At 39.0% G+C, this 27,797-nt stretch overlaps 2 long non-coding RNA genes across 3 annotated transcripts; both read right to left on the reverse strand.

Annotated features, from left to right (window-relative positions):
- Window positions 1-1,778: 1,778 nt before the first annotated feature.
- Window positions 1,779-9,954, reverse strand: LOC116269462. The gene is made up of 2 exons (XR_004176989.1): window positions 9,007-9,954; window positions 1,779-3,829 (listed from the first exon to the last, which is right to left on the reverse strand). It is a non-coding gene; the product is annotated as an uncharacterized LOC116269462 (long non-coding RNA).
- Window positions 9,955-13,130: 3,176 nt separating this feature from the next.
- On the reverse strand, window positions 13,131-27,353 carry LOC103887494. 2 transcript variants are annotated; one of them, XR_651611.4, is made up of 4 exons: window positions 26,864-27,353; window positions 22,745-22,829; window positions 20,326-20,443; window positions 13,131-14,153 (listed from the first exon to the last, which is right to left on the reverse strand). It is a non-coding gene; the product is annotated as an uncharacterized LOC103887494 (long non-coding RNA). The 2 variants fall into 2 exon arrangements; XR_002524299.2 differs by lacking the exon at window positions 26,864-27,353 and adding an exon at window positions 24,801-25,098.
- Window positions 27,354-27,797: the final 444 nt, after the last annotated feature.

Here is a 27,797-nt window from a genome sequence, read left to right on the forward strand (position 1 = left end):
CAATAACGTGGCAAAGTAATGCAAACTCTATTTCTACTTTAGAATTCTAATAAAGAAAAGTGAACATCTAAACTGTCTTTTGTTTTTTTCCATGAGATTTGAAAATTGTGGAGAGGTTCAATCTCTGAAAGAAATTATCTTAGTCTCTGAAAGATTAATCACCTGATTTATCATCTCAGCCAATCATGAGCTCCCTTCACTGACCTCTCTAAAGATGGACAAACAGAAGGAAACAGTTATCAGAGGGAAAAAGCATTTCAATGTTTATAAAGTTGGCTTAATTCAAGGAAGCAAAGTGAATGAGACATTTGAGGCAAATGTTACAAGTGAACAAAGAAAATGGGAGCAAGTCTAATTCAAATGGGTTAAAGAGATCAAAATAAAAAGATTCCAGTGAATTAAAACTGAAATAATCAGATATACAGAAAGTTTTCCTAGAAATGAAAAACACTCATTTCCAAAAATTTGAAATAGATTAAAGGAGACAGTGAAAAGCAGACTAGATTCTGCAGAAAGGCAAATCATAAGTTGTGATGACAAAGTAAGAAATTCTCCCTGATTCAGAGGAAACGAATGAGGTGAATAAATGAGAGGAGAGGTTTAAAAAGACGTGGAGGACATGTCTGGAATTATAGAACAGGGGCGCAAAGGGAAAATGGATAATAATAAAAAGAGGCATTTGCTGAATGGTTACCATAGGCCCAGACCCTGTTCCAGTTTTTCAGCCCGTGTTTACTTACTTAATTGTCATAACAGTCTTAGAGGATAAATTGTAATATCTTCATGTTACAGTTCAGGAAAAGCAGGCATGAAGTGATTGTGGAATTTGCCCAAGGACACACAGCTCAGAAGAAAGGAGCTGGGATCTAAATCCAGGATTATAATCATGATGCTATGCTGTCTTTGAAAATTAAATGAAGTATAAAACGGAAATGACTTAGTGTTATTTTCATTATCAGATTGAAAGGACGTTGTAAGTAACTTGATTGCTTCTCACTTATGTGTCAAAGTTTGGAAAGATTAATGTACCATGAGATTATTTAAATGTTGTGTTTATTTTCTATACTCTTATATTGGATAGTTTTTTTAAACCCACCTGGACTAAATACTAGTGCATTGTGTAAGGTAAAGGTAGAATATAATTATTTCCAAATAATTACATTATTATCCCAGGCAACTTACTGAATTTCACAAATTCTCCAATGATTTGACCTGTCATCTCTATATGCTAAAGTTGGCAAATAAACATTTCTACTTAATTCTAAGTACATTTTATAATTAAAATTTTTCTATATATTGACTTAACTGAGATTTTAAAATGTATTAATATCAGGTTTTTTATAGAGCTCCTTTTTACATACAACTATTTTCTTAGCATCTGTGGTCATACACAAATTTTTATTTGCAGTTTGCTTTGTTTATTTAGGATGGGCTTAAAGAGTTTGGCAGAAGGATTATGAGGGATCTTACCTACTTCATGAAGGTTAAACTGGGGACTGGAAGGGATTTCTTCAAACTTCTTTTTGAAACCTTGTGTGAGATCCTGCACTGGATCCTTGTGCTGGACTCACCCTCCCCCTATCAAAGCCATGTTTGTGGTCTTATATAACAGAACATCTGCAGTCGGAAGCCTGGGGCTTAGTGGGCCCATGGGGCCATCATGATTCTGGCTCGGTTGCTCTGCCTTTCTTTGGTGTAAGTATATTAACTATGGCATCCTGGCCAAGTGTGTAAGATTCCAACTTAATTGTGTACAGTCAGACAGCAGAGACTGTTGAAAAAGATGACTTTCTTTTTATTTATACCACCATGGTATTCAGGATGTGCTCTCCAAGGAGAACTGGAGCTTGTAAGATGTGGATGAGTTGTGCATCAGTGGTGCTTGACAGCACAGTGCCTTGCTTAGTCTTTCTACAGCTTCACCTAACTCTTATGACTGTCAGTTATTTGCAAGTATGGAAGGGTCCCCATGAGCTGAATGCGTGCGAATATTTAATGTATGTCATGCTTCTTGAGGACAAGATCAGCCACTGTTCCTCTGCAAAATTCCTGGTCCAAGGTCCTGCATTGAAGCTTTATGCAAGGATGTTGATTGTTTAATTGTGTATCACAAGCAAAGAAACAAAGAGTCTGAATGGATAATGGTAGTCAATTAGCAAAACAAATTATTTGAGATACATCACGTGTAGTAGAATTTTGGTCCCTGTAATCTCTGCTACTTTGGTGTTACTCCTGTGGTTATGTTATGTTAAATGGCAAACGGGAATTTGCAGATAGGTTACTAGTTTATATTTAAACAGGAAAATTATCCTGGATATTTAGGTGGCCCAATGTAAACACATGAGGCCCTAAAAGCAGAGGAAGACAGAGATATATGAAGCACAAGAAGGATTTGCCACTATTGTTGGCTTGAAGATGAAGGAAATACTGTGTCCAAAAAACAGGAGCATCAATCCTACAATTGCAAGGAACCGAATTCTGCCCATAACTAGGGAGCTTGGAAGAGGGCCCCAAGCCCCAGGTGAGAACTGCAGCCCCTTCCAATATTTCGATTTCAGCCTTGTAAGACCCTCAGAAACTGCAAGATAATAAATACTTGTTATTTAAGCTGCTAAGTTTGTGGTAATTTGTTATGGCAACAATAGATAACTAATACATGATATGAAATACCATGAAAGGAAATGCCATGTATCTCTTAAAATTGTCTTGGAAGTAATCATGTGTTGAATTGCAAAATGAAATTCAAACTATGATGTGTAGAAAAAATGTACTTTTCTAAATTTTTATCTGTAATTTATACAATCTTCTCTCTCAAGTCCCTACCCACAGCTTAGAGGGAAGAATGACCTGTGTTTAGTCTTGCTTTAAGCTTAGTCCAGGCTGATAATTTAAATGGTAACTTTGGGTAATATTCAGTCACTTTTTCATAAAAAATAGTCTGTCTTAATTTCTCCCGTCCTCATGCTTCCTTCTCTCAGATAGGTTATGTTTGAAATTGCATACAGTAGGTGATTTGGGAGAACACATGGTATTGGAGGTGAGCATGATCCTCTAATCTTCATGGTGACTTTTAATTTATGCTTGGTCTGCTGGTCTTCAGGACAATGTTCCTTCTACCTGGATTCTTGGCCCCACTGGCATTCAAGACAGAAAATTTTGATTAATATAAGTCATATGCCCATCCTTCTCAGCTATGTTGGGTCTCTGTTCTCTTTGGCTGACACTGCTGTGCCTACTTTGTGTCTCCCTGGCAGAAGAAGACTGACGTCTGGCTGTGTCTCTGCTGTAGTTCAGTTCAGAGGAAGTGCTTTGTGGCTGCTGCTAGAGACTCCCTTTGCTCCTTTCTTGGTGCCTTTCAACATGCTCCACAGCAGAACTCATAACATCTTTGAATCCTGTGTCTATCACATGGAAACTAGGAATCGTTCAGGAAGTCACATTTGCCTGGTCAATAGGTCATGGCCAAACCTGAGATGAAACAGGGCCATTTATCTGCTCATCTCAATGCCTTTTTTCTGTCTTTTTCTTATCCTGTTACATCTCCTCTGTCATAGCCTTCTATTACCAAGAGAAAAGCTTTATGAATGTATTGTCCTGTGTAGAAGGTCTATCTCTGCCAAACTGTGGGAGAACTCTGTAAGTATGTATCCGCAGGCACGGCTGCTGCAATTTTAAATAGAGGAGATAAAGAAATTGTGAAAATCCTATCTCAAAATGCTTGCCTCTCAAGCTAATTTTCTTGTGGCAAAATCCTAGTTTTCTTATCAGAAGCTGATTATTGCTTTGTTCTTTTCCTTTTCATTTCTTCTGAAACATGTTCAACTCCCTGCTGGAAGATGGATAAGGTAAGAGAGAGAACATATTAATAATGTTCAAAATATCAACACATTAGAATTACTTACTGTCTTAGATCCTATCTTATTAAATAAAAGAATAAAGTTGTAAAACAGTAAAAAAAAAAAAAAAGTAATGATATAGAAGAAAATTGAAAACCTGAACACAAAGTTAACTTCAATTGCTCAGTAGGCAGCTTGTGGAGATTTTGGATTATTTTTTGTCTTTTTCTATTCCAATTTTTCTTCTGTGAATGTACCTTTTTTAATAATTTCAAAACAATGACTGATTTAAAAGTTAGGATACTTAATCCACATATCTTCCTTCTTTTTTCCCCTTTTTGTTCTAATTTATTCCTCCAGTTACTTCCTCCGTCTCAGGTTCTGAAGTGCCAAAGTTGGTTAATCTTTTGCTCAACTTAACATCCTCATGCAATTTGAAGTTATAATTCAGCATGAATTCAGAGATTTTCAGAATAGCTCCATGACCCTCTCAGAATATTAATATTTCCAACTTTTCATGTTTTTTGAAATGCATCATTATTCTGTGATTCTGTGTGTATCTGGCTTCATATTTGTTTAATATTTTAATAGCTAAATACTTATAGCTCAGGTATATATTTTTAAAATAAGTATTTCATTACTGTGATTATCCAATACTGTGTCAGGTAAGGGTACCACCAGGAGACAGAACTAGTTATTTGAACACAGATAATTTAACTAGACACTGTTAAGGATAGCTAGAGCTGGACAGAAATTAAATCAGTGAGGATGGAGTCTATTAAAGAAAAACAAAACAAAAACTACTGCAATAGCAGAAGAGAGATTCCAGTTCTATAGAAATAGAACTGGATTCAACTCCAAATATAATTAGAACAAAATGGAGATTTATAGCCAAGGAGCAAGTTGGGGGTGTGGGGAAATTGATAGCTGGAAAACTACTAAGAAGAGGAGACATCAGGTCTCAGGGGATTCTGGCTGAACTGGCCTAACAGGATTCCTGCTGAAGGCAGGGCAGGATGACCAGCTATCTTAACCTTGGGGTAGTGGAGATGAAGAGTCTGATCAGATACCAAATATGAAGGGGAAACAGGAGGGTTCCCTGAGCCCCCTCACAGAATGTGCAACAGGGGTGTGGCTCGTCTGTTTAGTCACCACTGCTGCTCAAACCCCTTACAGGAGTGGGAGCATGCAGACTTGCATTACAGTGCGCTCTTTCGGCATTGCCGTCCATGGGTAATTTAAGTGTTAACTAGCCCAGGGGACACTCTGCCTTTTTGCAAGGGCAGAGGGCCAGTGTGACAGCTTTCTGTATCCCGAGCTCTTATTCAGCATCCTGGAAGAATGGGCTCACACATGGACGTGAAGGATGGTGAATGCGGGCATTTATTGGTTGGTGGAGGTGGCTCTCAGTGGGATGGAAGCAGAGCTGGACATGGATGGAGTGGGAAAATGATCTTCCTCTGGAGTTTGGCTTTCCAGTGGCTGATTCTCCGACTGTCCCTAGCCGAACTCCTCCTGATGTTCAGACGCGCCTTCTCTCATTCTCTTCCGCACCGTTCTGACATTCATCTGCTTGTCTGCTTGTCTCCTTGTCTGTCCTGAAGCCAGGGGTCTGGGTTTTATATGGCACAGGATAGGGGGTTTGGCAGGCCAAAAGGCAAGTTTTGGGTGTGAAAACAGGAATTTAGGGCCACGGGTATCCAGGGGTGTGGGTGGGGCCTTTGCTGGGGAACCACCCTCTTCTACCCAGTATTTCCTTGTCTCCTGTCTGTATTATAGGGTTGGGAGTTCTGCTAAGCTGACCTAGCAGGATTCTTGCTAAAACTGGACTCCACAAAGAAAGTACATGAACAGGCCTTGTAGATGAGAAGGTTCAGGGGAGCTTGAGTAAAGTTTGGCTAAGAAAAGAATCTTTGTCAAGGTGTTTAGCAGGAAACTGAAACGGTAAAAAGCCAACTTTAAGATATCAGGGTAGTAGCAATTGTAGGAAACAGCTGTCATTCCCAGGGCTGGGGGAGCAAAGGAAAGAAGTCTGAATTATTAAAAGAATAACCTAAAAGAGGAGCCCTGCAAAGCTGAAACTCAGACCCTTCACGGCTGGCCTGTCCTGGTGTCTGTAAGGTCAGGAGAGCATGAGGCTGGTTTTGTAAGTGATGAAAAGATTGCAAACTGAATAAAGCTGCTGCCACTGCTACTGACAGGATAAAAAAGAAAGGTGTGGTGTTTGGTCATTCTAATGCTAGGCTGTCCAGAAACAAACAGGAGGAAGCTAATCTCCCTCTCCTCTAGCCAGCTTCCCTCTACTGTCCTCTTCTGGCAGAGCCTAACAGATACAGTTGGCAATGCAAGAATATGGTGTGCAGAGTTTCAGCTCCAGCATTACAGAGCTGAGGGTAAAGTTGGCCTGGAGTCGCAACAGTTACTTTAATAACTGGCACAAATATAATACAATGAAAATATTTATGTTTAAGTAAAGAGAACTATCTTACATTTCAAATAAATGTTGTAGGATAAGAATGTTCCTCCTCTCTTTATGAATTTGTTAAATCAAGTTTAGCCTAAAGCTGCCTCCTTACATATTTTAAGTTTGGCCTGAAATATTTTCAGTTCATTACATTGTGAACTATAACAAGTGGAGGTGTAAAAAGACCATAGCCTACACTTGTGCCAATCAACAGATTTTGGCCAAGCAAATGTAGCCAACTATTTGAACTGTGTTCAAATAAGGCAAACACCAAGCTGTAACTAATCTAGTTGTTTTTGTACCTCACTTCCATTTTTTGTATGTCATTTTCTGTTTCTGTTTATAAATCTTCTTCCACCACGTGGCTGCGCTGGATTCTCAGAGCCTACTCTGGCTTAGGAGGCTGCCCGATACGCAAATCGTTCATTGCTTAATTAAACTTATCCTTTAAATTTAATTCAGCTCAAGTTTTTCATTGAATAAATGTTATAACCAGTTGCATGACAAGAACGTCAATCTTAAAGAGATCAACTGCTATTTCTAATTCTCCAAAAATGTGAGGTGCCACTATAGAACCTGTTACCAAGATTGAGGCCAAAGACTAAATCATGTTTGTGGGAGGGACATCAACAGGAGGAGGAAGAGAAGTTATGTACATTAAATATTCAGTGTCCGCAACATTTACTCTGTGACTTTTATAAGAAAGTGAATATGGAGGAATTCTAGAAATTTAAGTTATTCCCAAACTCATATTCTGTGATGTCATGACATATTCACTCAAGTCTTTGTAAAGATCATTTTTGGACTGATGTAAATGACATTAATTTGTTCTTAGTGCTAACTGTACACAGGAGTATGTCATTATGCCAATCAATTATATTCAAAACAATTCCACAAATATTTATTGAGAATTTTTCAAATTGCAAGGAATCATGACCAGCAATGATACCATATTCAAGGAGCTTAGAAACTTTAAAAGAACTTTTGACATTCTACTTTTGTAGAAGTAAAAGAAAATTTTATATGTTTATAATAAAAATAATAATTTTCAATTCTCCCTCTCTGTTCCAGAAAGAGAAGGTTAATACACTAAAGATTCTGAGTCAGTAGAGAAGGCATCACATTTAAATCTGCATAGTAAATCTTACATCTTGTTTTACACTCAGATAGGCCTTTCCCCACACCTTTCTTTCTTTGTTTCAAACAGCAGTGGATATTTGAACCTAAAGTCTAAGAAATCTCTTTGAAAATCTATTGTAGTGATTTAGTAATTTTTTTCTGTGTTACCTGCCATGTATGTAGGAGGTATGCATGTTCTTAAACTTCTGTTTGATGTTCTCGTTAATTTGTCTTTTGTTACAAGAAATCCCAGCTAAGAACCTATGAAGGGTGGAAGGGAAAATTATTTTTCATTACCTACAGTTCCTTTCTCACAGAACCACAGGGAGATACTTTGAGTCCTGTGCTAAAGTATACAAGACAAATTTTGTTACTAAATAGAAGTGTTACAGAAAAGGGATCCTGATCCAGATTCCAAGAGAGGGTTCTTGGATCTTGCACAATAAAGAAATCAGGGCTAGTTTATAGAGTAAAATGAAAGCAAGTTTATTAGGAAAGTAAAGGAATAAAGAATAGCTAGTCCATAGACAGCAGCCCTGAGGGCTGCGGGTTGCCCATTTTTACATTATTTCTTGATGATACGCTAAACAAGGGGTGGATTATTCATACCTCCTATTTTTAGTCCATACAGGGCAACTTCCTGAGGTTGGAATAGCATTTGTAAACTGTCATGGCACTGGTGGGAGTGTAGCAGTGAGAATGACCAGAGGTCACTCTTGTCGCCATCTTGATTTTGATGGGTTTTGGCTGGCTTCTTTACTGCAACTTGTTTTATCAGCAAGGTCTTTATGACCTGCAACTTATGCCAAACTCCTTCCTATTGTATCCTGTGACTTAGAATGTCTTAACTGTCTGGGAATGAAGCCCAGTAGTCTTACCAGTGGAAGGTGTCCAGGTTTTTGTCATCTTGAACAAAGAATTGGGCAAAACACACAAAGCAAGGAAGGAATAAAGCATTTATTGAAAATGATAGTACACTCTACAGTGTGGGATGGGGCCCGAGCATAGGGGCTCGAGGGCCCCATTACAGAATTTTTGGGAGTTTACCCTCTAGAGGATTCCATTGGTTACTTGGAGTACACTCTATATGAAGGGAGAGGGTGAAGTAAAGTTACAAAGTCATTTACCCCACGTAAGCCCTATGGAGAGGGTATTTCCTGTCACAGCTGAAGTGTGGATTGGCCTTATGTTCCCTGCATCCAGACCCTAGTGTCCTGCCTCAGTAGGTCTCAGCTTCATTTTACCCAGCCCCTAAATTTAAGATGGAGTTGCTCTGGTTCAGACACCTCTGACAGAAGTAACAATAATGAATGAGATAACAACAAAAAATGTTTATTTTAGAATAAACAAAGATTTGTTATTGAACCACATAGCTTATTTTGCAGTGACTCCTCTGGTTACTTGCTATGGTTAAACATGAATTCCATGGCAATTGAGAAAATGCAAAATAATGAGCTCACTGGAAACTAAAATACTAACTTACTTTATAAGCTCTAGCTAAATTATCTTTCTATTTATTCCCCCCCCCCAAAAAAATACATCCAAAGTCTTAGGACCAACTAATAAAGGACTTCCTTTGGCATTTACCCGTTAAAAGATGGTTTGATTTCCCTCATGATTTTTAAGCCTGTAAAATGAAGTAAGATAAAGCACATTAAATATCACATAGAAGTTTTAACACAAAAAAATCTTTGCTTGAATTTGGTGTTCTTTCTTTTGTCTACAGTTCACGTTATCTAAGAAATTCTTTTCTTTGTGAGAAGTATATACATATTCTGAAGTTTATTTTAGATTTTAAGAGTTTAAACTTGTAAATGAAAAACAAAAAAAGCAAACCTAAAGAACTGCTACTCCACACCAAACCAAATAACTCTTGAAGACAACAAAAACAGCTACACGGAGCATAGCTAAACTTTTACCTTTACTACTAAATCGATGATAATGAAAGTGTTTCTTGTGAAAGCACAAAGATTAAAGTGTGTAAGTTTCTCAGTGCAATTGAAACCACCTTTGCAAAAATCATATCAGTAAGAAAAATGGTTATAAAGAAGCTAACCCACCCCCCATCTTGCCTTTCCCTTTATTTTTCCTGGGTTATCAGGCTGAGCTAACTTTGGAAGATGTTTAGGCTACAGTGTAAATGATAATAGGTCTTGCCCAAAACTCAACTGCTTTTGTAAAGCTAATGGGAGGTCAACAGGCTGGGAGGTGAAACGGAGTCTGAGTTCTGCCAAGGCGCAGACATAAATATGATTGTCAGCCATGATTCCGGAGGTTTTAAGATATGCAACTTTACCAGCTACTCCTGCAAGTAACACCACTATTGTAGACTGGCCTTGTGAGATATCTTTCCAGGTTTTTTTACCATATAAACAAAAGGTATTTCCAGAAAGGGGGTAGAAAAGGCATCTCTATGATCCCCAAGAATTTACTCTCAAAAATGGGCTTAAGATAGTAAGAGATGCTGGGTATGGTGGCTCAGGCCTATAATCCCAGCACAGGAGTTGCTCTGGTTCAAACACCTCTGACAGAAGTAACAATAATGAATGAGGAGGCTGAGGTGGGCAGATTGTCTGAGATCAGGATTTCGAGACCAACCTGACCAACATGGCAAAACATTGTTTCTACTAAAAATAAAAAATTAGCCGGGTGTGGTGGTGGGCATCTGTAATCCCAACTACTTGGGAGGCTGAGAGGCAGGAGAATCGCTTGAAGCTGGGAGGTGGAGGTTGCAGTGAGCCAAGATCGTGCCATTGCACTCCAGCCTGGGTGATAGAACAAGACTCTGTCTCAAAAAAAAAAAAAAAAGAAAAAAAGAAAAAAAAAAAGACAGCATGACAAGAGCCCTATAGGGATGGGATCTTTTCAGACAAAATTCACCCCAGACACACACACAGATAAGACAGAAGGCCTTCTAAACCAAGATCCCTAAACAAGAATTTCATGAGTATTTCTTCCAAACTAAACTCCTGTTCTCCATCTGAGCAATCTCCCCCAAACTTCTCAATTGAGGAGAAATCTCCTGAACCAAGACTATTCTTACTATTCAGGTAGAGCCAACCGAGACCTCCAAAGAAGCTGAACCAAGACCCCTAAGGAGCTGAACCAATCAGGAGAAGGAAGGAGATGTTGGCAGCACATAGAATATCCACCAGGCCAGTTTAAAAACTCTTTCTAGGAACTATTTCTCTCCTGCAATTAAATCCATGTACCATGGGTGGGCAGTGCCCCACAGGTAGAGATGGTGCCAGAGTCAGTCTCCAGTCTAAGCAGCCGCTTGGGCTAGCCTCTGGATTCTTTGCTGGTGGGGGGCTACTGAACTGCAGGCAGGGAGCCAGAAGGGCAATTCTGGACAAGCCTCCAAATTTGTAACCATCTGAGAGGTTCTTTCCACCCACCACATAAAGAAAGACCCCAGTATTGTACTAGAGAGAGAGTTTAATAGACCTGAGGCTGGCCATACCATGGTGGTTACACATTAATTCCTTTCTCAGAGTGAATAAAGAAGACTGATAAATAACAATAGGAATAAAAACATAGGATATTACTTAGTAATTTAGCATATTTATGCAGGACAAGCTGTGTATGTAAGTATCAAACATAGTAGTGAGGATTTACACTTTGGTATGTTAGTACTGATGTATTAAGCAAGTGATCTTTTAAAAAAGAAAATGCTATTTTAATCCTGTAACCAATTCAGAAACAGTTGTGTTGACATAACTTTAGGTCCTCATATCTTATTAAATTTTTCATTCTTTGATACTGTGAACCAAAAATAAAATTCTAACCTCCCAACTATTGGAATGGACCCCTCCTCTTGGCCAAGGACATTCCAAAGTTAACCTGAAAAACTAGTTCAGACCATAATAGGAAGGGGGAATTGGACATGCCTCAAAACCATTAACGTCAATGCAGACATTAAGACTGATAGAACAGACCCTTTAAGTCTGATAAGAAACATTTATAATCTATTCTCTCCGAAGCCTGCTACCTGGAGGCTTCATCTGCATGATAGAGCCTTGGATTCCACAAGCCTTTATTGTAACCCAGATATTTCCTTTCTATTGATTCTGAGTCTTTGGATAATATGTCAACCAATTGCCAATCAGAAAATCTTTGAATGTACCTATAAATCTTTGAATACACTTACCACCTGGAAGCCCTTGCTTCCAGTTGTCCTCTCTTTCCAAACTGAACCAATGTACAACTTATTTGTACTGATTTATGTCTTATGTCTCCCTAAAATGTCTAAAACCAAGTTTTAGCCTTACGTACCACCTTGGGCACATGTTGTCAGGACCTCCAGAGGCTGTGTCACAGTCATGTCCTTAACCTTGGCAAAATAAGCTTTTAAATTAACTGATTCTTGTCTCAGATACCTTTTGATTTTTCAATACTCATTTCTATCATCTAATAAAAATGATAACAATAAGTAGCATCCATTGAGGGTCTTATTAAGAACGAGATCCTGTTCTAACTCATTGCACCTATTACCTAATTTGATTTCCATATCAGTTCTCATTAGTTTATTTAATAAATGTTTATAGAATGTCTACAATATGGCTTATACTTTGCCAGGTCCTAGCAAACCACTGTTGAGGAAAAAAAGGAAGGAAAACATAAAAACAAAAATCTAGTTCTATCTTTTACAGTGTTGCAGGACTTTTCCTTAGTTCAGCTAATGATGGGGTTCATGTCCATCCCACAACCATGAAAATTTAGGTTCACAGATGGTTTGAAGGGTGAGTAAAGCAGGGTTTTGTTGGGTGGAAAGGAAGAAAAGGGGGAAACAGGGACTCGTGCTGGGCCAGAGTCCCTGCTACAGCACTTCCTGTCTGCAGCTTGAATTTCAGGTTCCACACAGGAAGAGGAGGGGGCAGGCTCCTCCCACTGCAAACAGCCAACATCCTGAGGCTCCACCCAAGTGTGCAGTCCAGTTAGAGTTTTTTCAGGGAACCCGCCTTCAACCTGGTTGTCTCATTCAGTCCTCTAAAGAAGTACATCTAACTGCTGTTAGATTAAGAAGAGCGAAGAAAGATCTTAACTGCTTCCTGTCGACAGGGGGCACTGTTTTGGGGAAAAAGCAATCAGAGATCCCTCAGAGGCCTACTTAAGAGTTCCCAGCCAAAGGGGCTATCGCCCAAGGCTCTGGTTGCATTACTGTTTGGAGTTTGATGGCCCGAAGGGAAGAACAGACAAACCAGGTTATCAGAAAACGTATCAAAATGAAACAAGGGGGAGGTAAGAACAGATAAAAAATTTCGAGGCCTTTTACCAGTTTACACAGGGAGAGGGAGGTCAAAAACTTGACTCGCAAAGAAACTTTACTCTCTTGCCGGCATGTTGGCCTTCTGGGTTCCCTTCCCCTGAGTCTAATCCTAAGCCAATAAGTTTAAGATTTGGGAAACCGGCCAGGCATGGTGGCTCATGCTTGTAATTCCAGCACTTTGGGAGGCTGAGGCAGGCAGATCACGAGGTCAGGGGTTTGAGACCAGCCTGACCAACACGGTGATGCCCCATTTCTACTAAAAATACAAAAATTAGCCAGGCGTGGTGGCATGCGCCTGTAATCCCAGCTACTCAGGAGGCTGAGGCAGGAGAATCACTTGAACCTGGGAGGTGAAGGTTGCAATGAGCCAAGATCACGCCACTGCACTCCAGCCTGGGTGACACAGTGAGACTTCATCTCGGAAAAAAAAAAAAGAAAAAAAAAATGGGGAAATTAACTCCCTCCAGTTTGGACGATGCATCTGAGGGGAGTCTCCCATAGTATGGAGACACAATTACCTACTAGTGAAGAGAGAACTGAGGAGGAGAGAAGAAAATAGAAGGCATTCTTTTTCAAAGGAGTCCCAGAGTTTCATGAGGCATTCAAAAGGGGTACAGACTGAAGATGAATGGCTCCCCTTCTAGAAAGATGGGAGCAGGCATCCCTGGTTCCTTTCTCTTCCTAGCAGATACCCAGACTACGTAAGGGAGAGGGAAAGAGCATCCTCTTTCCTTCTTCCATCCTTGCATCCCTGAGTTCTGGTGACCTTGGCAGGCACTGCCATGGGTGTAAAGGCGGCTTGCACCCATGAAGCAGGGAGGGCCTAGAGAATAGGAATTATCTGCTCTCATCTATGCCTCTTTCCCCACTGCTGTCAGTAGCCTTGGAGTTCCCTAGACCTCATTTATGCCATGGATACTAACATGGCTAAAAGCCATACTAGCATGGCTTTATCCATGAAGCAGGAACCATGGGGTTGGCTTAATTGGCAGGAATCAGCCACACTAACCTGTGCTGTGCCTTTTAACCTCTGTTACCATTTGCCTCTGGATTCCTCAGATCCAGTTTTCTTTCCTAGGGCTTTGACCCAAAGTTTGGAATTGAGTCTGGGACAGAAATGTATCTCAGGGTTGCATTCACTTCTTATCATAAGCCAAATGCTAAAGTGAAACTGTAGACCCGGGTCCTCCTCCAAAAAGAGAGGAAAGTATGTCTTGTGACACACCCAGATAACTGGTAGCTATAGTTATGCTTGCTAGGATTTGGGTGCATGGTGTTTGGCTCTGGTTAGTTCCCTTTGTCTTACTTTCCCAAAAAGAAATCGCTGAGTTTATTTATTTATTCCTATCACCTGGCAAGGTTTGCAGGCATACTGATCCAGATTTTTACATTACCCACCCCTTTTGTTCTTTCTGAGCTGCAGCTGGAGATTTCTGGTTGGTTCACAGGAATGAGCAGGGTTAGTCTAAAATGTAGATAAAAAGTTAAAAACTAGTGAGTTTAGAATTTAATGACAAAACATAAGTTTTGAAACATAATTTTTCTCTTTCTAGTCCTCATTTTTGTTTAAAAAAAAAAAAACCAAACAAGTCTTAATAGGACCGAGTTGTTTGCAAAATATACTTTAGTCTTATACTTGGCCTGATTATTTGCATAAAGGGCAGCAAGAGTAATTATTTCTATGTAGGCCTTTTGGATTGGCTTTGATGGAAGTTTGTTCTACTAGGAATCTCAGATAAGACCTTTTAAAGCTGAGCTCAACCATGGATTTGTATCCTCAAACACCTGTGCGTTGGGTGAGGTCCCAAGATAAACTTGGAGCTCCTAGATCTGTTAGAAAGTGACATTATTTACTGATCACAGGTCAGGAACCCTGTACAGGGACTGCATAGACAAGGGTAGGAGGCCCCTTTCTCCACTGGGCTTTTATTGGCTCTGCAAGTTGAGATTGACTCCTTAAAGGGAAGCATACCCTTCCAGTCTAAGCCTTGGTAAAATAACCACTTTCTCCAATTGTGTACTGTTGCAAAAGAGAAATGGATTCTTATTGCACTGATGTAAACAACCATATTGCCATAAGAATACTCTCAGATAGTTTCCAAATTCTAGAGGAACCAGGCAGAAAGAAACAAATATGCTCTAAGTAAGTTTCTTAAAATAAGTTTCTTTGACTTTGAAAAAACAAGGATCAGTAATATTTCAAGCAGAAGTCAAAAAGATTTGCTTCAGTTTTCTGAGTTCAGTCCATTTAATTAACTCTTGTTTTGCTTGGTATTAATGAACATTCAGCTCTTTATGAGTCCTGTACATTTGCCTTTATTCCAATGTTATAATCTCTAAAGTTATCAGAAGCCTGTATTTGAGAGCTCCTGTTAAAGTTCTATAGCTCATTATAAACCATCTTTGAAAAGGATTAAAACAATTATCTCTGAATATCAAAATGTCCAGGGTAGTTACAGTTAGAAACACAAAGAAATTTGGTTATCTCTGTGGTTTACAATAACTTAACAACCTTAATTATGATTGATAGCATATATGCAGACATTAGAATTTTAGAAATCCCATACAATTTTGGAAAATATATTAGCACTATTCTCCAAGATACAACCTAAAGAAGATTGAGCATCATTTTGGCAATCCCATGTACGTAAATACATCAAATAATCCTGTTTACCTCTCTTTTCTGGACATTTCAGGGCTCTTTGAAGTATTTGAAAAGCCAGATGCCAGGGAAGACAATTTTGAAACTAAAGTTTGATTTTGGGATGGCTGTTAAATATCTGAGGTTTAAAACACTTGATACCATGAAATAGAATTCCAGATTATCATAAATTTATTTTGCCAAAATGATGACTCAGACATTTTAAAGAAGCAAAACCCTTTAAAATTTTACCAAAGAGCAGATTCTTGCCTTGGGAAAAAGCGTGTTATGCTTTTATTTCAATGCTCAATTTACAGAAAAACCATATAATACCCTTTTTTGAATTTGGTCAATGTGTTCACACAGAGAACCTCTTTTGCAAGATTAATTTAGACAATTCTTCCACAACTTCGTTGAACCATTAGCTTTTTCTTAACTCAAAACAATCATTTAACCCTAGGCAGAAGTTTATGTGTCCATGCTTGCTTATAACCTTTTACTAAAAATATACATTTTACTGTTCTTACACACCTTGTATGTAAATCTATTTCAGTAGTCTCAATTACATGTTATAATGTTAACACCTAGCAGTTATTAACCTTAAGGTAAAACTTGGTAAGTAGCTTTAATTGTGTGCTAACAGCAGCCAAGGGTTGCTTGCTTTCTTAGGGGTATGGTTAGTTCCATATGTCCCCAGGCCTTACCAGTTTTGAAGCTGGCAAGTCAAGTAGTTCTCAAAACCCCCCAAAGCAGTTTGTAACCTCAGAACACCTAGCAAATCTTGCATCTGACCTGCATTATCTAGCCCACCTATTTACATTTTAATGACATCTGCTTTTTATCAGTAATCTTTAAGGCTGTTTTTTTCTTCTCAAAGATTAAAGTCATGTGAACTGAAAGATACCACAGCTTTTATCTTCGCTTTCAAAAATATGAGATCCAGGCAATTGTCTTTCTTTATGTTAAATTAATTAGAGCTCTTTTTACAGACATCACACACAGTATACACACAGACAGGCAGAAGACGACGCAGTCACTGGTTGGGGTTCTTTAAGAAACAGGGCTAGAATAACATGCAGATAAGAAACCAGAGGGGGCTCATCCCCTAAGGCAGAATTCCCAAGCTGTTACCAGCCACGCCCTCAGGATGTAAAACAAGATGGAAGCTTGATTTCACAACCAAAACTTTGCAAAGAATATAAACAGTGATAGTTGCGGGGGCTGGCCTAGTAAAAACGTCTTTTAAAAGAAAAAAAAAAGTGAAGGTTAACTGCTGATGGGGTGGAGAAGAGGAAAGAAAAAAGATTTAAAAATTCCTGGGGAAGAACCTGTTATTCTTATACAACTGGTTTTTCCTGCAGGAGAAAAGCTTAATTACTGTCCTGTGGAGTAAAGCCCCTTTGAGAGGTGAAGCCAGCTGGACTTCCTGGGTGGAGTGGGGACTTGGAAAACTTTTCTGTCTTACAAGAGGATTGTAAAATGCTCCAATCAGCACTCTGTAGCTAGGATTGTAAAACGCACCAAGCAGCGCTCTGTAAAATGGAGCAAGCAGTGCTCTGTAAAATGGACCAATCAGCAGGACATGGGTGGGAACAAATAAGGGAATAAAAGCTGGCCATCCCCCCGCCAGGATCAGCAACCTGCTGGGTTCCCCTTCCACGCTGTGGAAGCTTTGTTCTTTTGCTCTTCAAAATAAATCTTGCTCCTGCTCACTCTTTGGGTCTGTGCCACCTTTAAGAGCTGTAACAATCATCACAAAGGTCTGCAGCTTCATTCTTGAAGTCAGTGAGACCACGAACCCACCAGAAGGAACAAACTCCAGACACACCACTTTCAGAGCTGTAACACTCAGCGCGGAGGTCCACAGCTTCATTCTTGAAGTCAGTGAGACCACAAACCCACTGGAAGGAACAAACTCTGGACACACCTTGGCTGGAGAAAGGGAAGGCTCCGGTGGCATGTGGCAGAACAGGCCAGCCAGCTGGCTATGTGGGACCCTTGGGCCATGAGTCCCAGCTCTGGCAATGAGGGGAGAGTGGCAGGGAGCTGCTGTTCACTGGTCCCTCCCACAAAAGGAAGGAAAAGGCCATGAAAAGGCTCAGGACCAATGGGGGTTGGTAGAATGGTTTCCCTCACCCTTCAGAAGTCCAAGGATAAAGGCTGGGCGCGGTGGCTCAAGCCTGTGATCCCAGCACTTTGGGAGGCCAAGGTGGGTGGAACATGAGGTCAGGAGATCGAGACCATCCTGGCTGACACGGTGAAACTCCATCTCTACTAAAAATACAAAAAAAAAAAAAAAAAAAAAAAAAAGAAAAAGCCGGGTGTGGTGGCAGGTGCCTGTATTCCCAGCTGCTCAGGCTGAGACAGGAGAATGGCATGAACCCAAGGAACAGAGCTTGCAGTGAGCCAAGATCACACCACTGCACTCCAGTCTGGGTGATAGGGCAAGACTCCATCTCTAAAAAAAGGAAAAAAAAAGGACAAGGATGGAAAGGCTTAGAAGCAGTAGTGAGAGATTTTGAGCCCCCATTTCACTCACTGCTTCTTGAGTCCCCATGTTGCCCGCCAAAAATGTTGCAGGACTTTTTCGTAGTTCAGCTAAAGACGGGGTTCTTGTCCGTCCCACAGCCATGAAAATTTAGACTTGCAGTTGATTTGAAGGGTGAGTAAAGCAGGGTTTCACTGGGTGAGTAAAGCAGGGTTTCACTGGGTGAAAAGGAAGAAAAGGGGGGAACAGTGACTCTCGCTAGGCCAGAGTCCCTGCTAGAGCACTTCCCACCCCCAGCTTGAATCTCAGCTTCCACACAGGAAGAGGATGGGCCAGACTCCTCCCCACTGCAAATGGGGAACATCCTGAGACTCCACCTAAGTGCGCGGGACTGTTGTAGTTTTTCCAGTGACCCCCTCCTACCTGGCTGTCTCAACAGGGTTTACAGCCTGGTTCTTGCCTAGTGGGGCAGACACTATCATAATCCCACATTTATGGAAGAGAAAAAAAAGATACAGAAAGACAATATGCCTTGCTCCAGGTAACCCCATGGAAGGTGTTAAGGCTGAGGTTCAACTCAGGGTTCTTTGTGATGCCTTCCTGTAGCTGGACTGCCTGGAAATACATTATTCTACCTCTGAGCCCCACCCTAGCTCTACTGTTTTTCCTTCTACCACCTGCCTTTGCTTAATACTTCCTATGGTGCAGCTAAACTGCAGGGCCCTTTCTTCACCCCATCCAGCAGGAAGTAGCTAGAGCAGTTGTCGGCCAAATTCCCAACAGCAGTTGGGGTGTCCTGTTTAGAGGGGGGATTGAGAGGTGACAACGTGCTAGCAGCCCTTGCTCACTCTCAATGTCTCCTCAACCTCGTTGTCCACTCTGGCCAGGCTCCAGGAGCCCTTCAACCTGCTGCTGCACTATGAGGGCCCCTCTCTGGGGCTGGCAGAGGCTGGAGCCGGCTCCCTCTGCTCATGGGGAAGCCTAAAGAGAGAGCTGTGGGTGGGAGTTTGGCCTGCACCTGGCGCTTGTGGGCCAGCCTGGGTTTCAGGTGAGCGCGGGCTCAGCAAGCCCCACATTTGGCACAGCCGGCTGGCGCCTGCTGGGTTTGATCTGGGGACAAGCTCCCTCTGGGCTGCGGGAGTGCCCAGGCTTGGTGCCCTAAAGTCCCGTGGCGAGTGCCAGTGAAGCTGGCTGGGCTTCTGGCACTGTTGGGGACTTGGAGAACTTTTCTGTCTAGCTAAAGGATTGTAAATGCACTGATCAGCACTCTGTGTCTAGCTAAAGGTTTGTAAACACACCAATCAGCACTCTGTCAAAACAGACCAATCAACTCTCTGTAAAATGGGCCAATCAGCTCTCTGTAAAATGGACCAATCAGCAGGATGTGGGCGGGGCCAGATAAGGGAATAAGAGTAGGCCACCTGAACAAGGAGGGGAAACTGGCTGTGGTCCCTTTCAGTGCTGTGGGAAGTTTGTTCTTTTGTCCCTGGCAATAAATCTTGCTGCTGCTAACTCTTTGGGTCTGCGCCACCTTTGAGAGCTGTAACACTCACTGTGAAGGTCTGCAGCTTCACTCCTGAAGTCAGCCAGACCAGGAACCCACCAGAAGGAAGAAATGCCGGACATGTCCGAACATCAGCAGGAACAAACTCCGGACACACCATATTTAAGAACGGTAACACTCATTGCGAGGGTCCGCGGCTTCATTCTTGAAGTCAGCCAGACCAAGAACCCACCAATTCCAGATACAATTGCTTAGTACTTCCTATGTTGCTGCCTTGAACCATTCTGTGCTTTTGTTTTTACTGAGTGCATATCTGTCTCCCCAGTGGATTCTGACTTCCCAAAGGCAGGTGTCATGTAAATGCATAATCTCCACCTCTATCCTTACTACCAATTTGATGCTTGTTAATACTGCCTGTTGAGGAGTAGGGTTTTACTCAGTGTGGGATATTGGAAAGAATGCCAGGTTTGAAACAGGGGTAAGGCCATAGGGTGTGATGTTACACAGGCAGGTGTTGAAGTCATGCTCTGCCCCTTCTCGTGTGTAAGACCTTAGGGAAGCTACATAGACTTAATTTATTAATATTTAGGCTGATGAATGTAATGTGTAAATATGTAATAAAACTAGTTTACATTTAAAAAATTTTTTCCAACTCTGACTCATGAAACACAAAGCCTAGGCTGACTGGTGTGGACATCAGTCCCCCCTGATTACCATAGGGATATGAAGTAGGGTGGTGGAGTGTAGTGGAAAGCTCACTGCAGTGTGTTCCCTGGACCAGCAGCACTGGCAATATCTGGGAACTGGCAAAAATCTTTGGCCCAGCAACCAGTGATTCAATTAGCCCTCCAGGTAATTCTGACGCACTGCAAAGCTTAAAACTCACTGCTGCACTGAAAGCTTACCTCCGTGACTTTGAATCACCTGTTTCCTCCTCTCTAGGAATCAGTTTACAAACCGATAAAATGCAGGGATAGAGTGTGTGGTTATTAAGGTCCTCTTACCTTTGACAGTTTATAATTCTGCTCTTAATAACTTCCGGTAAATGTATTAATAAATCTTATATGCCAGGCACTTTGTCAGCTGTATGGTGCTTAGTTATTTGAAATAATCATAGGAAATCTACAAAATATAAAACTGAAGTTTAGGCAATGTATGTAACTTGTTTAGGTGTACCAAAATAGCTTGTTATGGAGGTAGAACTAGAATCCCAAATTTTGGTTTCTAAAACTGTTTGCTAAATCACTTTGCTACACAAACCAATGAATAGGCATGTCAGCATTGCTGACCCATTTTTAAAATTCAGAATTTATGGTCAGGAACAATGTATTTTTTTTCTTGGTGACTTTTTACCAAATTTCCAATAGATTGAACTAAAATTGCTAGTACAAGTTTCCAGTAAGAAATAGATGCAAACCAAAACTCAAATATCTTTGTGTTTTAGTGATTGATACGGTTGGACTTTGTGTTCTCATCCAAATCTCATCTTGAAGTATAATCCCCATAATCTCCATGTCTCAAGGGAGAGACCAAGTGGAGGGAGTTGAATCATGGGGGTGTTTTCCCCCATGCTGTTCTTGTGATAATGAATGAGTTTTCATGAGATCTGATGGTTTTATAAGCATCTGGCATTCACTCTCTCTCCTGCTGTCTTGTGCACAAAGTGCCTGCCTCCGCTTTGTATTCCGCCATGATTGTCAGTTTTATGAGGCATCCCCAGCCATGCTGAACTGTGAATCAATTAAACATCTTTTCTTTATAAATTACCCAGTCTTGGGCATTTCTTTATTGCAGTATGAGAACGGACTAATACAGTGATAAAATGCCTTTTTTTGTATAGAATTTTTCCACCCAAAATAGCATCCCCTCATATGATTTTGTGCTATGTGGAGTAATGCAAAAATTCAGATACGGCCATTTATTTTTTTATTTTAATGTATCACTTTAAAACTAAGAAGTCAATTCTAATCACGATTTTTAATACAATAAGGCAAATTTACTGGATATATTACCAGATAAATCATCTAGAGGTGTAGTTTGGAAAATGCAGTTATGATTATGACTCATGGATTCTTTCTTAAAATGAAACAAGAAGTGTTTTTCTCTCTCCATCATCTTCTAGGTAGGTTTGGCTGGAATTAGCCAGCCCTTTGACAATCCATTTTATAAATTTCATAATATTAACAACTTTGAATAAAAACCAAGGAAACTTGCATGTGATTTTTTATTTTCTCTAAGTCTTTGTTTCTTATTTGTAAAATAATAATATTTTTAAAATCCCCATTTATTTCCCAAGGGTTTAGTGAAAAACAAGTATGATAATATTGGAGATACTGTTATTTATGAGGTACCTGATTTTTTTCAGTCTTTAGTACTTGATGTGTAAGGAACTTACAAAGTTGTTATAAAGAAACACATTTTACAGGCTTATACAACACAGTTTTCCAAACAAGGAGTGAATATGTATTTTATTTAAAAGGTCAGATGAAACAAATGGACTCTGTTTATATTCATCTGTATTTTCAGCTTTTGAAAATATTTTAGTTTTAGTAGAATTTTATCTTCTATGCATTTTGATTTATTTTCAAATTTCATCACTTGAAAGTTTCAGTGATTTAAAAATGTTTACGTGATGTTTACTATGCGCTAGACACTGGGCTAGATTCTGGGAACACAATTATAAGCAAAACAACAAGTACAAAGAGCTTATTGTTCAGTGATTTAAGCAAATTCATATATAAAAATTCAATTATTACCAAGTGTTGTAAGTCCCGTTAAAAGTCCCACCAAGTACGGTAAGTCTCCATATGAGAACTTGTTGGATTATACTGATACATAGATGACATAACAGGATTTGGTGAGTGTTATATTGTGGGAAGTGAGGGAGAGTGAGAAACCAAGAATCACTTGGATTCGGAGGCAAGGTAGAGACAGTAGTGTCACTCAGTGGTTCAGAGATTTTGGAGAGAATATTTGCAAAGTAACGGGATGTATTCAGTATAGAACCCAATTATTTTCAGGTGTTTTTAAGACACCTGGCTGGAAGTGGCTTAGGTGGTAATTGATTTGTATGAATTGAGTTGAAGAGATAGGAGTTTTAACTTGGGAATTAATATTTAGGAATCATCAGTATACAGATAATACCATTTCCATCTTCATAGTCCTAGCAGCTATAGAACTCTCTTCATGGAAGATACATAGTTGCAATATATGAACACATCAGCATTTTTAGTTGACATACAGGGGTTCCTGTTTAAACAGATAAGCATGCTATTCCAGTCATGAAACCTGAAGAGAGTCAATCCATTATCTCTCATCATTCAGATATGGATTTATGTAAGAGCAGGGTTATGTTCTCACACAAACTGAGAATTCACTCAAAAGATAGATTGGGGTCACACACGCTAAAAGAGAAATCTTTACCTGCTTTTGTAAAATGCTTCCTCTTTATTGCAACTCAGCGATCTTAGAGAAAATAAGGCTTAACAAGCAAGTCGTTGTTCAGATGCTGAGGGAGCAAAGTTGGGTCGATACTTTAATTTGAGTCTTACAATTATGGATGCAGATAACATTTCTTGACACTGTGCTGATCCTTAATAGAATGCTCAACACACATTTCATTTTAGATCAGTTCTTGATGATCCATATAATATATAAAACCAAAATTGCTCTTCTTAAAAAGCTGAATTTTCATGTTAGAGGCTCTGATCTCTAGCATTTCTCTCATCTTTCACCTCTGCCTTGTTCAAACATGCTCCATCTATTTATTCCCTATTTATCCCTTAAGACTTGATTAATAGCATTAAGATAATTTTAAATTTATTATGTCTTAAGAAGTAAACATTAATTCTTTTCCATGATTATCTTTTTTTAATCTTTACTCATAATTAAAATAACAAAAATAGTAACATAAAATTAAAAATAAAATGACAAATTCCATGTTTGGGCTTTACTTAGGTGCATGTAGTTTTAACTAGTATCGAATTAACCTTCTTTTTAAATATAACTTTCTTCCCTCCAGATAGACATGACTGCAGTGAATATCTTTGGGTAAAGCCAGTTTTCGTCTTTGGAATTGTTTCAGGTAGTAAATTAGGAATCAATTGCTGGATCAAAGAAACCATCACTTGAATTTTTATAATTCTTTCCAAATGTTTGAACCGTTTTACTGTGCCACTTATTGATTTTAGGAGCAATTATTTTGTAGCTTTCGTATCCATTTCCTCACAAATTCCATCTCTCTGCCTTGCTGATTTTCAAATTTATAGGCAGAGATACAAATGATTAAGATAATTTTGTGACATTACTATTAAAATGTTTTTATGGGAGATAGAAGGAAGGTGTGAGAAGATTTTGTTTAATTTTAGGGGCTAGAAACAAGGATAATATTAAAAATAACAGCTCATTTGATATAGATATCGCATAATTAAAAGTAGTATCTGATCAATCAGAGTGAACAGCAAGGTGAAAAACCCATACAGCTAGATTAGTGCATCTGAATGAATATCAGCCCTAGCTAGGAAGACAGACAATGAGCTGCTAATTTAAATATAGTTGAGACACCATAACTTGGATTCAGAAGTTTACCCTGAGATATTTAACTTGAGTTGCTAGTCACTTCATCATCAACTGCCAACTACTACAACTATTAAGAGTTTGAAAAGATGAACAGTTAACATCTTTTCAACTGTTCAACTTGAACAGTTAACAAAAATTGAGAAGATTCTCAGTCTTAGTTATAAGCAGATAAATGTAATTCAAAAGAAATAGATGTAATTTTATACCCAATATTGGCAAAGATTGCAATGTTGAATAATTCCTGGTGTTGACCAAGATATATAGAAAAAAATATGTTACAGCTATTGAAAGTGTAAATTGATACTGTCCTTTGAGAGAGCAATCTGGCAGCACTTAGAGAAATGAAGAATGGGTATTCTCTATGAGCCAGGCTCCCACTCACTCAGGTCATAGGCAGACAAGAGTGAGAATGCTTACCATGACACCGTTTGAGATGAGCAGCAGAGGTGCCCACATTCATTACAATGAATAATAAAAATGGGATGCATGGATATAAAGCCATATGGACAGATTTTAAAATACAATGTTGTGTGAAGCTATTAATAAACAGAAAAAGGCCAGTAGCATAATGTCATTTATGTAAATTAAAATGTTTTATTTAAAATAACAGAAGGTGAATTATAAAATGTTAAGTAATCAATACACTGTATTTTTATTTTGCAATCAAGTATAAATTACTGTTCTCATACTTCAAATATTTTTATCTATCCCTAATGTGAAAAGTAATTTTTAATTTTAAAATTTCATTCTGTTTTCTATGAAATATGTAGAAGTTTATTTGATAGTAGAAATGGTTTAAATGAGAAAAAAAGATAAAATGACAAAATGCATGATATTTATATGTATGTATATATAAAGGGAGATTACAATTAGATTGATAAACAGAAGTCATCAAATTTACCTCCAAATAAGGCTTTACTAAGGTCATGCTTTACCAGCATCTTCTTTTTGTGGGATCCTACAGGGCAGGAAAGGTAGTGGGGACTGGATTGGAGGCGTACAATAAAATGCAACAATTGGGGCACATAACATGCGAATGTGATTATAGTATTCTTTAAGCAGTATGAATAACTCAACTATTTCTACTGAGATCAAACTAGAAAGAAAGAAAACAAAGAAAGGAAGGAGTCAGGGAGGGGCAGAGAACAAGACACACACAGAGAAAATGTTTGGTAGGCATACAGACAGATGCAAGGGAATAAATAAAAGTGAAGCAGCATTTTCTTTTTTGTAGGCAGTGGACTGTACATAAAAATTAAATTTAATACCTCAAAAGGGTAGTTGCAAAAATTTTGTAATGGAAGTAAAAAGCAAAGCTGGGAAAACATATTTGCAAAATATATAATAGTCAAAGAGTTATTTTCTTTGGCATATTAGGCAATCCTACAAGTTCACAACTCAATAGCAAAGAACATTTATAGTATAGACAGTTCACAGAAAAAGGACTACAAATAGCTAAAAATTATATTAAAATTGCTAGAATTATTCATAATGAAAGTACTGTAAACAAAACAATAATTTGATTTGCTCACTTATTAAACTCTCACATATTACCAAGTTTTATAATGCCCAACGCTGATAAATGGAAGAATTCTAGAGATTTCATATTCTGTTGAAAAGAGTATATAATTAATACAGCCTCATTTAAAGGACAATTTGACCATATCATTCAACATTTAAGATGTGTTTCTATTTGACTCACATATCTTAGAAATTATCCTATGTGTTTATTAATGTGGAAATACATATGTATTTATCTGTGTAATTTAGGTAATTTATTTAACTTCTATGTGCCTCATTTTCCTCATTTGGGTAAAACTGAGATAATAATAGTGACTACTTCATAAAGTTGATGTGAGGATTAAATTATTGACATGTGGCTGGGTGTGGTGGCTCATGTTTGTAATCCCAGAACTTTGGGAAGCTGAGGTGGGAGGATCACATGAGGCCAGGAGTTTGAGACCAGCTTGACCAACATGACAAAACCCTGTCTTTACTAAAAATACCAAAATTAGCCAGGTGTGGTGGTGCCTGCCTGTAATCCCAGCTACTTGGGAGGCTAAGGCGGGAGAATTGTTTGAACCTGGGAGGCAGAGGTTGCAGTGAGCTGAGATCGTGCCACTGCACTCCAGCCTGGGAGACAGAGCCAGACTCCATCTCAAAAAAATAAAAAAAAATAAATATCGACAGGTAAATCACTTTAGAACAGTACCCGGAACATAGAAATAATAACATCAACAGTAATATTGTGATGATTACTACTGCTCCTAGTAGTTATATTTATTGTAAGAATATTTTTATATTTATAATACTGAAAAGGTAGTAAAATTAATTTTTATCAGTAGAATTCTAGTAAAGTAATTATATTCATCCAATGGCATACTCTGTGTGGGTAGTGAAATGAAAATTTTCAATAACACGTTGTTAAGTGAACAAAGGAAAATGCAGAACAGTGCATATTGTATGCTTGCATTGGTATGGAAAAGAAATGTATATATTTCTGTATATCTATGAGAATATATAATTGTTGATGAGCGTTGATTCTTTAAACTGCTTGACTTTTTTGATATTTATTTATTTATTGTTATTTAAAAAGGAAAGTATTTTTCATAGAGACAAGGTTTTGTCATGATGCCCAGGCTGGTCTCAAACTCCTGGGCTCAAGTGATCCATGTGCCTTGGCCTCCCAAAGTGCTGGAATTACAGGTGTGAACCATGGCACCTGACTCAAACTGCTGGAATTCTTAAGTTCTTTGTTATTTTTATAATGATGAAAAAACTGTCATAGTAATTATAAGCAGGAAATATTTATTGATATGAAAACCACACTCAATATATACCTAAATAAAAATATTAAGCTACAACAGTAAACATTTAGTCGCCCTGTGTCTTAGTCCTTTCTGTACTACTATAACAGAAGAGCAAGGACTGAGTAATTTATAAAAAAGAAAATGAGTTTCTCACTGTTCTGGAGGCTGGAAAGTTCAATATCAAGTTGTAGCATCTGGTGAGGAGCCTTTTTGCTGCATCATTCCACAGCAGAAGGCAGAGGACGAGAAAGAGAGGCAGTGAGAGAAAGAGAGAGCAAGCAAGAGGGACCAAACTTGCTTTTATCAAGAACCCACTCCCATGATAACTGACTCCACCAATAGTGGCATTATTCATTCATAAGGGCAGAGCCCTTATGACTTAATCACTTCTTAAAGGTTCCCCTCTGAACATTATTGCACTGAGAATTAAGTTTCTAACATATAAACTTTGGGGGACCCATTTAAACCATCGCACCCTGAAATTCATGTATACCTATCATAGAGGAGAAAAGGTTTCATTTCTTTCAAGACTGAAAGACCTATGATAAAAAACAGATAACAAGCAAAAAGGAAACAAATTTATTTTAATGAAGACCCAGAGTGGCTCATGCCTGTAATCACAGAACTTTGGGAAGCTGAGGCAGGAAGATTGCTTGAGCCCAGGAGTTTGAGATCAGCCTGGGCAACATGGTGAAATCTAATCTCTACAAAAAATACAAAAAATTAGCTGGGCATGGTGATGTGTACCTGTCCTCCCAGCTACCTGGGAGGCTGAAGTGGGAGGATTCCTTGAGCATGGGAGGTTGAAGCTGCTATGAACCGTGATTGCACCACTGCATTCTAGCCTAGGTGACAGAGTGAGACCCTGTCTCAAAAAAAAAAAAAAAAAAAAAAAGAAAAGAGAAACAAAGACCCCCCAAAAGAGGAAAACCTGTATTCTTGTGAACAGTTGCACAGAAGTATAATTGGAGGACAAAAGAGTATGATGTAAATGGTAATAAACTGGGGCGGGGGGACTTAGCAAGGTCTGTTTGTTGAGATTCTTTCCTGTGTGCCTGTGCTACATTCCTTTCCTCTGGGTATAGACA

Source organism: Papio anubis, chromosome 11 (assembly GCF_008728515.1).
Source record: "Papio anubis isolate 15944 chromosome 11, Panubis1.0, whole genome shotgun sequence".
NCBI lineage: Eukaryota > Metazoa > Chordata > Mammalia > Primates > Cercopithecidae > Papio > Papio anubis.